The sequence below is a fragment of the Cyclopterus lumpus genome, chromosome 5 (genome assembly GCF_009769545.1).
Source record: "Cyclopterus lumpus isolate fCycLum1 chromosome 5, fCycLum1.pri, whole genome shotgun sequence".
NCBI lineage: Eukaryota > Metazoa > Chordata > Actinopteri > Perciformes > Cyclopteridae > Cyclopterus > Cyclopterus lumpus.
Genome location: NC_046970.1, coordinates 11,593,868 through 11,606,229, shown reverse-complemented (window position 1 = coordinate 11,606,229; position 12,362 = coordinate 11,593,868).

Sequence of the window (12,362 nt, the reverse complement as noted above, 5' to 3'; positions counted from 1 at the left end):
AAGAAGATATTTTGAGAAAATTACTTGCCAATTGACTATAGTAATTTATGTGACGCTTGCTCAATAGTTAGATTGTGAAGACAGTGAAAAAGCCCAAACTTGAACGATGGCCGTACATTTCTTGAACCCAACATCAGATATGAAACAAACAGCATTTCACTTTGTCACAGGCCAACAACATTCAGCTTAATTCATATGTTTGCCTAAGTGCTGTCATTTAAAGTTAAATTGTGTATAAAATCAACCGATTGTATTATCTCGCATAAAAAGGAACCATTGATAGTGAATAAACACCCTGACTCCTAGAAGATCAAAGTAAATATTTTTTTATATTTTCTAATTCAACTTTAAATTTGCCTTTGTAAGAGGGATATCAGAGTCAAATTAAATTATACAATATCATTTAAACCATAATACTGCAGTAATAACCAACATCTCAAACAGTTTTACTTCCAGTTTTACGTCCATTTTAATCATATCGTATTTAACATTGATATGCCAACATATAAGATATTCTGTGTTGTGATTTAATTTACAATGTCTCTGCCTCTACGTGTATGTATTGGACTCTTTGGCTGTGGGCCATCTGGAGTTTAAATGCAGCACTTCCTGTAACCACTAGATGGCAGACCAATCAAAGCTTTTATTAGAACCAAATCCCTGCACTGAATGATAGCAGTGCTCAACTGAGTATTTGCAATGAAAGTGTTTTCAAACCTGCAAAAAGCAGATACAAAGGGTTTGCCATGCAACAATACAGTGTGGTTCACATAATCAAAATTGTTATTTTTAAGTATACAAAAGTAGGGCACTGTATTATTATTGACCATTTGTTTGACAATTGAATTGTCCTCTGGGAAAACAGGCAAAACACTTCAATCTCAATCAAATGGTGACACAGATGTGAAAATACTCTCAGGCCTGAGGAACATGTGTTGATCAGAGTTCACTGCCTTGATGGTTTAAAGAATCCATTGTTGAAAAGCCTTAGTATGTTGGACAAGAACACAGTTGAGAACTGTAGACTGTATATCTGAAAAATGTCTGCAAACCTAATTTCTCAACAATGCATATGCTTTGGTTTCTTTTGCTGTCAGCTAAGCAATTAACTCATCTGACTTCTTTTTATGTGTATTGACCTTCATCACATTGGCTTGCTCAAAGGCCTTCAGATCAGCTACAGTATTATTTGACACCATTGTAGGACAAGAACATTTTTAGAGAATTCACAGAACAAACAGAATACCACAGTAAACACTTGTCTTGCGTAGAGGCCAAGACGAGGCTCCTCAACTCCGCTTCCCGGTACACACTAACGCTTTTCTCACTACTTCCAGACTGCTATATCCTTTTAAATGTAATCTCGAAAAGTATTTTAAATGCCATTAATATGTGAATCTTAGATGTATGTTTGTTTAAAAATATATAAGAGAACAAATATCAGAAATCTTTTCAAATGTGGTGTAATTAAATCCACACAATACTGTCAAAGTGACAAAAAGAACAAGCATCAGTGATAACCAATCAAAGTATCTTCATTTTTGTTTTATTTGACATCCATGTGACATTTAATACTGAAGTGTCTATTGAGACTAGGGACATATTATGTCGCAATGACAGTTATTTTCTGCCAAATGAAGAGAGGCCAAGTAAAAATGTAATCTTGACCAGGTTTATTTTGAAGGGGTACAGCAATTTAGTAATGCACTTCCATAAAGTTCACCGACTCGAAAGCATCCCATTTACAAATAGAATGGCCAACATTGATGCAGTAAAGGGAGAGATATTCTGACCAAAAATGTGGGATATTAAAAATTCCCCCATTGCAATTCGTCTATAACCCCAAGTCAAGATAACCCTGACAACAACTTCAGCAGTTGTGAAAATGGTGGACTGCTCCTTTCACAAATGTTATGTATGATTGCTGAGTTGACTCTCAAGAAGAGTCTGAGATTGTTCAAAAGGGTCCCTGAAATACTACATGTTGCTTGGCAGCTAGAAGACAAATAATCTGGTCTATAATGTCTTTGATCCATAACAATACAGAGCTTGCTTCTTCCACTCAAATAATATATATTATGTAGACATAAATTGAGATGATCCGGTAATAATGAATCAATGACTGATGTAAGGGTGCCTGCCTGAAGGTTCATGGATAATAAATTCCTTGATTTACAGTGTACATTTGATAAGATAATGCACTATAAGGATACTTTATAAGATTCCTAAATTCCCAAGTAACACTGTCCTTATGAGTAGTCTACACTTTGATATATTTCACTGTTTATTCACAAGTTATGTTTGAGAAGCACAAATGGATCCCTTATATATACACAAGGCACACCCTTTAAAATACCTATGCACATGTACACACATACATAATATGTACCTTCTCTTGCACGCACACACAGACACACACACACACACACACACACACACACAGGCTATGTGAAAGAGGAGTCTGAAATTGGTAACTGTTGCCTGAGCTGAGCTTTGACAGCTTTGTGCTGATGAATTAACTCAAGAGTTACGGTTACTTATGCAAGTTCACTTATAGCTGCTCCCCAGACAGTCTGTTCATTTCAGTGTTCTCCCTGGGGAAAGCTTCATTGCCCCAACCATTACTCTCTTCTTTATTTACTATTAAAGAGACCAGAATGCTCAAATCAGCCTGAACATATAAGATTTCTGTCCATAACTGATGGGCTGGGCTGGGCTGTGCGTTCGTGTGCCACAGTTTGCCCTGGTGTACAAGGATCAGGTATGCGAGGCCTCTGGCACAGAGCTGCAAAATCTGGCGTGCTGACATTTTCCTTTTCTCCACTGCTTCCCAGAATGCTCCCCTGACACACTCTCTTATTTCACAGCACTTCTTTTAACTTCCTGACAGGAAGCAAATCTCAGGGGCAGGAGGTGCATCTCCCTTCGTCTTTACCTCTCCTCCCTCTGTTCTTCATTAGTGTGCGAAAGTCAGAGCAACTTTGGATCAGTTATTTCAGGCTGGCCAGAACTCATCTTTGTCAGAATAATCCTCCATCGCCACCCAGGGCTGAAACCCTATCCAGCTCTTGATATAGACCCATGGTCAGCACTGGCTCCGATACAGGATTCTAGCACCTGAACACTCGCAAGCCTCCTATCATTGGACCTGTTGAACCTACTCACCCCTCCAATGCACGCAGACATAAACACTGCCTCATGAACCCCTTGTATGATCTCTCACGCCCTCTTTTCTCTTTTCTTTTTGTCTCTCCATCTCTCTCTAATTGCTATGTAAAGCAGAGAGGACCCACATTTACACATGATCTCATTTTAACCCTGCTTTATCTGCATCCTTCTACCACTGCAATGCATTTGTTTACACCTGGCCTGTCTTAACTGAACCCTAATAGAGACTCTGGTGAAGCTAGGACTAGAAACTAGAAACTTTACCTATCAGTCTGTATGTCTGTCAGCCTGTTTGCTTGTCAGTCTATTTGCATCGTGATTCTCAACCAGCCTAGTTCACCTCAGTGAAGCATGATAAAACTCTTTGAGGACGGGAGATTGGTTTCCCTGTTCTGGTTGCATTGGAGACGGATGCACGGTTCCTCAGAGACTATACAGCTCTTAAGGGCAGCGGCTGACTAAGCTCTGTCTTCCTCTATTCGTGTACCTCTATATTCCCTTCGTTTTCATATTCACACACATACACCAGTCTTGCGATGGAACAATACTTAGTGTGCAAAGTAATTTCCAATCTCAGCTCTGCAGCATAGGCCTCTGAAAGTGGAAGTATTGTGTGTGTGTGTGTGTGTGTGTGTGTGTGTGTGTGTGTGTGTATGTATGTGTGTGGGTGTGGGTGTGCTTCAAGAGTCTACTGATTATATTTTATTTATAGCTCATATATATTTAAGTATAACTGCAATAGTGGTTCATTATTCTCATGGAACACTATTGCCTGCAAGTCAATTACACAAGAACAAACTCTCAATCAGGAGAGACAAGTTAAATGAAGAAAACATAATTGTTTATTATTAACAGATGATATGTGATGATAAAGTCTTGACAGAGTCTTTGACGCTTGGACTCCACCGGGAGATTTGTAATCGAGGAAGATAAATCCCGTGTGGAGTCCAGCCACTGGTGGTGGTGGCTGATGAGGCTGATAGAATGATGACTTGATGAAGCTGATGGATCTGCGAAGACTGGGTGGAGATTGGGGGGGTGGAGAGGCGTGTAACAGCATCATGAACATGCTGAAGGTAGAGAGACAATCATATTTATAAAAGACAGCAGCAAGATGATGATAGGCTAACAATGTAACTGTTTCATTGTTCAATTGGATAGAGGAGACAAGCTGATCTAAACAGCTGATATCATGATTGACAGCCATTAACAATATTGGCAAGGAAATAATGAGTGAGCATGTGTGTGAATGTGTGAATGAATGTCAGATGTATGAGAAATAAACTATGGGCCGAAAGAGTATAGTCTTCCTGACTGAACTTACGCTAGAGCTTCCTTTGTTTATCAATTCTTTATCTCTCTCTCTCTCTCTCTCACACACACACACACACACACATAAATACCTGTACAGGTGAAACTAAACATGAAAAGGCACACAACGTGTACAGGTTATCTTTAACAGAAGAGTTGAACAATGCCGTAGAAATCTGCACAAAGGGAACCATGTATGGCTTGTCATCCATGAAATGGACAGCCTCCTCTATAGCCCCGCAGGGAGCATGTGACCACCACTGGAATCCCCCTTTCATCTATGAACAGAGCCTGAACAACATAGGTCCCAGCAGAAGCATGAGGGCCCTTAGTGTTCTTGTGTGCTGGTCTTTTCAAACTGACCACAGGCTGTGGCGCTGAGGAGAGAGGGAAAGTTGTGTGTGACTGAAAGAAAAAACAAAGAGATTGAGGGAAAAGTGTAACTGATGCAACTTGTTAGCTTATGTTGCGCTCACGTTTTAGTCACATGGATATTCATGTTCCCCCTCTTGCCCCCCAATAAACAAGAGATCACTTGATGATAGGGGAGGTTTATTTAGCCTACCTCTGTTGCCAGCTAGTCTTCTGCCCTACTCAGCTGTAAAGAATGCCCTAATTTCATCTCCACCCCGCTAACAAACAACCACACACAGTCTGTACACTTTCACCCACACATATCATTCTCTCCCCATCCGTGTGGCTCTCTCCTTTGTTTTTTTCTCACATTTGCAGGATTTTGCTGACCCGGTGATGTGGGGCAGCAAAATGCTCCAGTTCTCCCTCATCTGTCTCTGCAGTTATCTGTGCTTTTTCAAAACACCTACTTCCTCACAGACACAACAATGTCATGCTGCTTTCTCTCCGTGATTTACTCCAGGAAATTGATCCAGTCTTGGGGAGAAGATGCAAAGTCACACTCACAGACTCATACAGGCACTTGAATGTGTCTGTTTAGGCGATTGGATTGACACAAACACACAGGACGAATCTGAGGGCCGCTATGGTGACCTGGAATATGATGGGGTTTATAAGGTGCCTTTCATTGACATTTATAGTGAATAGATACATGGTGAATATGAGTTTGTTATCTGTGTATGAGCGAGCACTTGTGTGTGTAAAATTAGAGTAAATAAGTGTTATGCCTAGGTATTCAGTTCAAGTCAACTTCCTGTATCTGTTAGATCAACAGTGTTTCAATGACAACACGCCTGTCGCCCCACTCTACCAGTAAAGTCTCGGCGTTATCTTTGATCGGGACTTGTTCTTTAACTCCCACGTGAAGCAAATCTCAAGGACTGCATTTTTTCATCTATGTAACATTTCAAAAATCAGGCACATCTTGTCTCAAAAATATGCAGAAAAGCTGGTTCACGCGTTTGTTACTTCTAGACTAGATTACTGCAACTCCTTATTATCAGGCTCCTCTAATAAGTCTCTTAAGTCCCTCCAGTTAATCCAGAATACTGCAGCTTGTGTACTAACAAAAACTAAGAAAGGAGATCACATTACTCCCGTATTAGCTGCTCTGCACTGGCTCCCTGTAAAATCAAAAATTACATTTAAAATTCTTCTCCTCACCTACAAAGCCTTGATTGGTGATGCACCATCATATCTTAAGGAGATTGTAGTACCATATTGCCCCACTAGAGAGCTGCGCTCACTAAATGCGGGGCTACTCGTGGTTCCTAGAGTCTTCAAAAGTAGGATGGGAGCCAGAGCCTTCAGTTATCAAGCTCCTCTTTTATGCAACCAGCTTCCACTTTCAGTCCAGGAGGCAGACACAGTCACCACATTTAAGAGTAGACTTAAGACTTTCCTCTTTAATAGTGCTTATAGTTAGGGTTGAATCAGGTTTGCCCTGGTCCAGCCCCTTGATATGCTGCTATAGGCTTATAGGCTGCTGGGGGATGTTTTAGGATACACTGAGCACCTATCTCCTCTCCTCTCTCTGCTTATGGATGAATTTACATCTCTCCATTGCGCCTTACTAACTCTGCTTCCTCCCCGGAGTCTTTGTGTCTTCACGTCTCATAGGGTCCATTGGAACTGTCTGTGTCTGATGCCTCCTGCCTGGTGGGCCGGCTTCCTGCCATGGCCCTGCTGATCGCCCCGCCCCCCCCCCTTCTCTCTACCTCCTTCTGTTTCATGGATTGTGGAGGTCCATTCATACATTGTCATATTCATTGAATGTGTTTATGTAACTCTGTAATGCTGTTCATTCTGTACACATGACATCTATTGCTTCTGTCAATCCGGGGAGAGGGATCCTCCTCTTTTGCTCTCCTGAAGGTTTCTTCCCTTTTTCCCCTGTGAAAGGTTATTTTTGGGGAGTTTTTCCTGATCCGATGTGAGGTCCTGGGACAGGGATGTCATATGTGTACGGATTGTAAAGCCCTCTGAGGCAAATTTGTAATTTGTGATATTGGACTATACAAAATAAACTGAATTTAATTTAATTTAATTAAAGTCCACGCAGAATGCTGTTCCTTGACTCTCAGCATGCTTGTCTGTGCTCCTCTCTGTCCCATCCTTCATTTCTGACCAATTCCCATCCTAATGTCATTTTCTTTCTGAGACTACCTTTGTGACTACAGCCTGCTTAGTAGCTTTTTTATTATAAACATGACCAGAAATGTGTATAGTTTTTTGATTAAAGAAACAAGATGTTACTTTTTAATTAATGAGCTTCATAAATGCTCTTTGATTGTGTTGCAAGTGCGGGGTTCAACATTAAAGATGCATAGTTCATTTTTATCATATTAGCGTCTCTCAAACAAAACCTACATTTAATTTTCATGTTTAATCTTAATTAAATTAATCTGGAGTTTCTCCCATTTGCAACTGGGGCGATTGTGGGTCAGTGGTTAGCAAGTCTGTCTTTCAAACAGGGGGTCTGTGGTTCAATCCCCGCCCTAGTCGATGTGTCCTTAAGCAAGACACTTAACCCTGAATTGTTCCCTGTAGCTGTGTCTACAGTGTATGATTGTAAGTTGCTTTGGATAAAAGCGTCAGCTAAATGACATGTAATGTAATTCGCTCAACTAACCGTTTATTTGAAATGCTTGCATGCGCTTCCGCTCACAATCTTTGTCTTTATCTTCTCCAGCTAATGTGCAACAAAGATGAGAAAGAAGCAAGATGGCTCACTCCTTAGCTCCTTCAATCTTCAGTGCCCGAGAAGTGTTACATTCAAGTGGGAAAAAAGGTAACTGCTGCTAATTCTAGCTTTTTATTTATCATACAGATGTGAGAACGGTATACAGTTAAATAAATGTCAAACTATTCCTTTAAAGGGAAATACAAGATGTACCCTAAAAATACAAGACATTGAGAAGAAATGGGGGGAAATGTCAGGAGCATGCCCAGCAGAAGTCATAAAGTGACTAGAATAATCTACAGACATACTGTATATGAATATACTACAACATTTACATATAATGCATTCATCCTATATATTCTCCAACCTTTAGTTTTGCATCTTTTTCTGTAACTGTCTGTCCTATTGGGAGGCCCTTGTAATCCAATAATCCACCTTAATCCAAACTGAGATTACATGAGGTGAAAGAGCCACTTTGTGCATGAGATAATCCTCCAATTCAAATCACTACCATAGTTTATGTATGCATATGTTTAGTGTACATTAATATATCTGCATGAGTGTGTATGTATTGGGGGGGGGGGAGAGTGCTGGTCCTTCTTTAATGAGCAGCTGTTCCTGCATCCTCCCCTTCAGTGCTTCATCCCTTCCCTCTGTTCTTTGAATTGGCAGAGGTCAGTCCAGTGCTCTTTAATCCTGCCAGTCTGATCCCCATCATGTTTCGCCTCCTACACTCCTACTTCCCTAGTCCCCCTACATGTCTGCTCAGCTTGCTTCACCACAGAGTCCATACTCCTCAGCTTACTGGCTTTGTGTCACCTGTAACAGCCCTACTTGACAGATCAGCTCTAACAGCACACTCACTTTGCTTCTACCAGACGCATAATTTAAAACAGAGAGTTCAGTTCAGCCCTTTGAGATAACTCTGTTTAATCATCCTCCTCTCTTGTCTCGTCAGTCATCACAAAGCTGAAAGAAATCCACAGTGAATTACTATTGGACGGGCGGTCATGTGTTCTTAGAGTCCCGTGCAGTTTCAATGCTCGACTCTGCACTATTTTTAAGCTGCCCAGCTGGCACTACCTCCCTATAACCCCCCCCCCCCCCCCACACACACACACACACACACACACACACACACACACACACACACACACCCCACTGCCACAGATGCACACACACCCACATTGATGTGTGTGCATGTGCAGGGCTGGTATGATGGTCCTCTGCCTCTACTATGTCCTTGTATGGTTGTATGACCCACAGACCAGCATGCCACACTGGTGTGGATTTCCATTCCTGGAGCTCACTCCTCAATCATATATTCCCCTTAGCCAATATCATGTCCTGTCACGCTTCATGCCAATAAGCTGTCCTACTCTTGGCATACGTATAAAGAATGTCCACGTGGATATGCAGCACACACACACCTGTTTATCTGTAAGACGTGAACCTGTGCCATTTTCACATAAGTGACATAAATAGACGTCATTATGGCCCCTCAGTCTATACTGCCCGTACAGTATATGCATAATACTGCACTGCCTGATTCACATTTCAGGTGTACATTTCTCAACTGACTAGATTAGAAACAATAAGCCCTGAACTCTTGAACCCGGCACTTAACATTGGAGAATATAGAGGATCAATCCTACAGGCCTCACATGGATTCATCTGTTCAAGGTTGAGTCTTGACTCTAACCTTGAGTGTGTGCACCACCATGTAGCCCCCTGCGAGCAAGGTTACACCCTTCGGATGTGAATACACGGGTTCCCAGGCACCTGCGGGGCAGCAATGAGTGTGTCTGCAAGGACCGCAGAGGTGTAATTTGTGTCATACTTCACAGATGCTTTATTTGATCTGTTTCCTGACTTTGTCAATCAATTTGTTCTAATGACTCATTGGTTTTTTCTATTTAAATTAGTACTTTTTAAATGATCATTTTAAATAAAAAATGATTAGGGTCCAAGGAGACCCCAGTCAAAAGCACATAATTGCAACCTATGCTGTTAAAGATACAATAGAAAAGATAGATAAAATATTTGCCATGGGTCCTATACTTTAAAGTATCACTTTAAGGGGGGCAGGAACACTGTCATTTTGAAGGAGACAGGCACAGATGCAGCAGACACAGATCTCCTCATGTGCTCTGTCTATTTTGAAATAAACTTTCATAAAGTAATAATAATCATTTTCGTTTTTTGTCAGATGACATTAATTACATAACTTATAATGTCAGAAGAAATAAGTTAACATTTTGTAACGATGGTTGTTTCTTTCAGAAGTTTATTCTTTATTCTTGACCCTACTCAATAGTCCTTGTATGTTAAATATGTTGGTAGAATGATGGAAGTATGGAAATATGATTATTCGCTTTTTGGCAGAGGGTTGTGGGGCCAGAACGGCATGTTGGATGAGCAATTGCCAGGCAATTTACTGTGTCTGGCATGGAATAGTCAAATTAATGCTTTTTCTGCTTAATTTGTTTGTAAAGATTAATAATAAAAAATCTGTGTCAATTAGTAAGCTTTAGATATGCTGGTAGGCAAGTTGTGTTACTGTTGTCAGAGCCAGGATAACTGTTTCCCTTTGATTTCAGAGTTTGTGCTGTAAGTGAATTGGCTGGTATTGAATGGAAACAATTCAAGAATGGTGTCAATCTTCTCATCTAACTCGCTGTCAGAAAGTAAGTTATCAAACAGTATAACACAGGAGTCCGAAGCAGACCTGGTTTCAAATACGACCAAAGTCCCTGCTGCATGCCAATGTTTTTGCTTGTAACGTTTTCAATAATTCTGTGTGGTTTTACAAAGCAGGCCATTTCCCTCTCAACACCGCAGCTCCTGGTCTTAAGATAGCACAGAGTTTCTGTGTTCGGCCACCAGTGAAACATAAACATTAACACAGTGCAGAATGACTGATTATTGATGCCCAGCTGATGGGCTGTGTTCAAGACATTTCCTCAGTCTCCCTCGAGTATGTATAGGGGGTGTGAGTGCCAGACATAAAGACAGACGGACAGATAAAGGAAGAGGAGAATCTACCATGAAAAGTGTGATTTGTCTACCAAAGGAAATCTTCCTCGCTTCTCCTCAGCAGGTCAACGAGTATCCTGTCAGAAGCAGGCGGAAACTGGCTCTCCATACTGCCATGGAAAAAGCTCTTAGGACAACAATTCAACCAGCAGCTGCTACAAAGGAGAGAGAGGGATGGATGAGAGAAAATGAGGACAACGGAGAGAATGAGGCCAATGCCCCCCCCCCCCCCCCCCCCCCCCCCCCCATATAAACATAAATATAGATATCTTCTGTGCACTACTACTGGTGCCTGGTCCTGCCCTGGAAACATTGCCTTATAACGTACTGTTAATATCTTCAGGGAACATTTCAATGGAGCTTTTGTCCCTTTTGACAAAGTAATGCAGTGTGTTATCTTCAAATTACATTAACTGTAATCAGCATTAAATTGATTTACCTAGTACCCACTGCTGTACTGGCTCTTACGAGTTCATCAAAGTACTGATGACTTTACTGGAGCACACTAAATTGTTGTTGTCGTTATGCAAAATGGTTGAATTCATTGCTCTTTCTGAATAACACCGGCATATATTGAGTTTTCTACTGGGAAAGAAGTTTCAGTGAAAGTACAATCAAGACGAAGCATGTGACAGAAACTGATGAGTCTGTGTTTACTGACACAGTGCAAACACTTTTCTCATTTACATACACACATAAAACCACAAACTCGGAGGGACAGGTAAGCATCAGACATTTGCATGTTCTTTTTCCATTTTGCTTTATAAATGCCTTTAATGTAATGTAAACGGAACACCAGTATCAACTTGAGTCCTGAAGGAGAGATTATTAGGATTTTCAATACAACATAAACACTTAAAACGTAATTGAAGCAACTCAGCCACAGTTATGTTCACAAATGCAGAGAGATGAAAACACAAACAAATTACAGGCAGGACTTCAATAATACCAGTAAAATAAAATAGGTAGACATTCATACCGACAGTCCATTACTCAAGTGGTACTCAACTTAAGGTATCTTAGCAATGAAGGGCCAAGGTTCACACCACTAGATGACTGTCTCCCAAACTCCTAAAATGTGTTGTCCTCCTGTCTTCTCCGTGACACCTGTAGCTAACCAAAAATATCCCATTTACCCAGCAACAGAAAGGTTGTGTCAACAGCATCAATACTGTTGCTCTCTTACCAGACAATTGGGGCCAACAGCTTCACCACAGATAACCTGCAGTCTCACTCTGTTAGGGAGTGCTACACATCTAGAACATAACCACATTGCGGTGGCAAAGCTACTGTCGCATCACATTGATATGTTTAAAGTGAACAGCCTTGGGTCCCCCTGCTCATCAGGACATCTCTTGGTAGTGTAGGAGTGGACATGCATGTTTGTGTGTGTGTGCCCCCCCTCCTCCTCTCTACCTCCTTCTGTTTCATGGATTGTGGAGGTCCATTCATACATTGTCATATTCATGTAATGTGTTTATGTAACTCTGTAATGCTGTTCATCTGTACACATGACATCTATTGCTTCTGTCCATCCGGGGAGAGGGATCCTCCTCTGTTGCTCTCCTGAAGGTTTCTTCCCTTTTTTCCCTGTAAAAGGTTATTTCTTGGGAGTTTTTCCTGATCCGATGTGAGGTCCTGGGACAGGGGTGTCGTATGTGTACAGATTGTAAATTTGTAATTAGGGATATTGGGCTATACAAAATAAACTGAATTGAAATTTAATTTAATTATATGTGTGTGCGTGTGT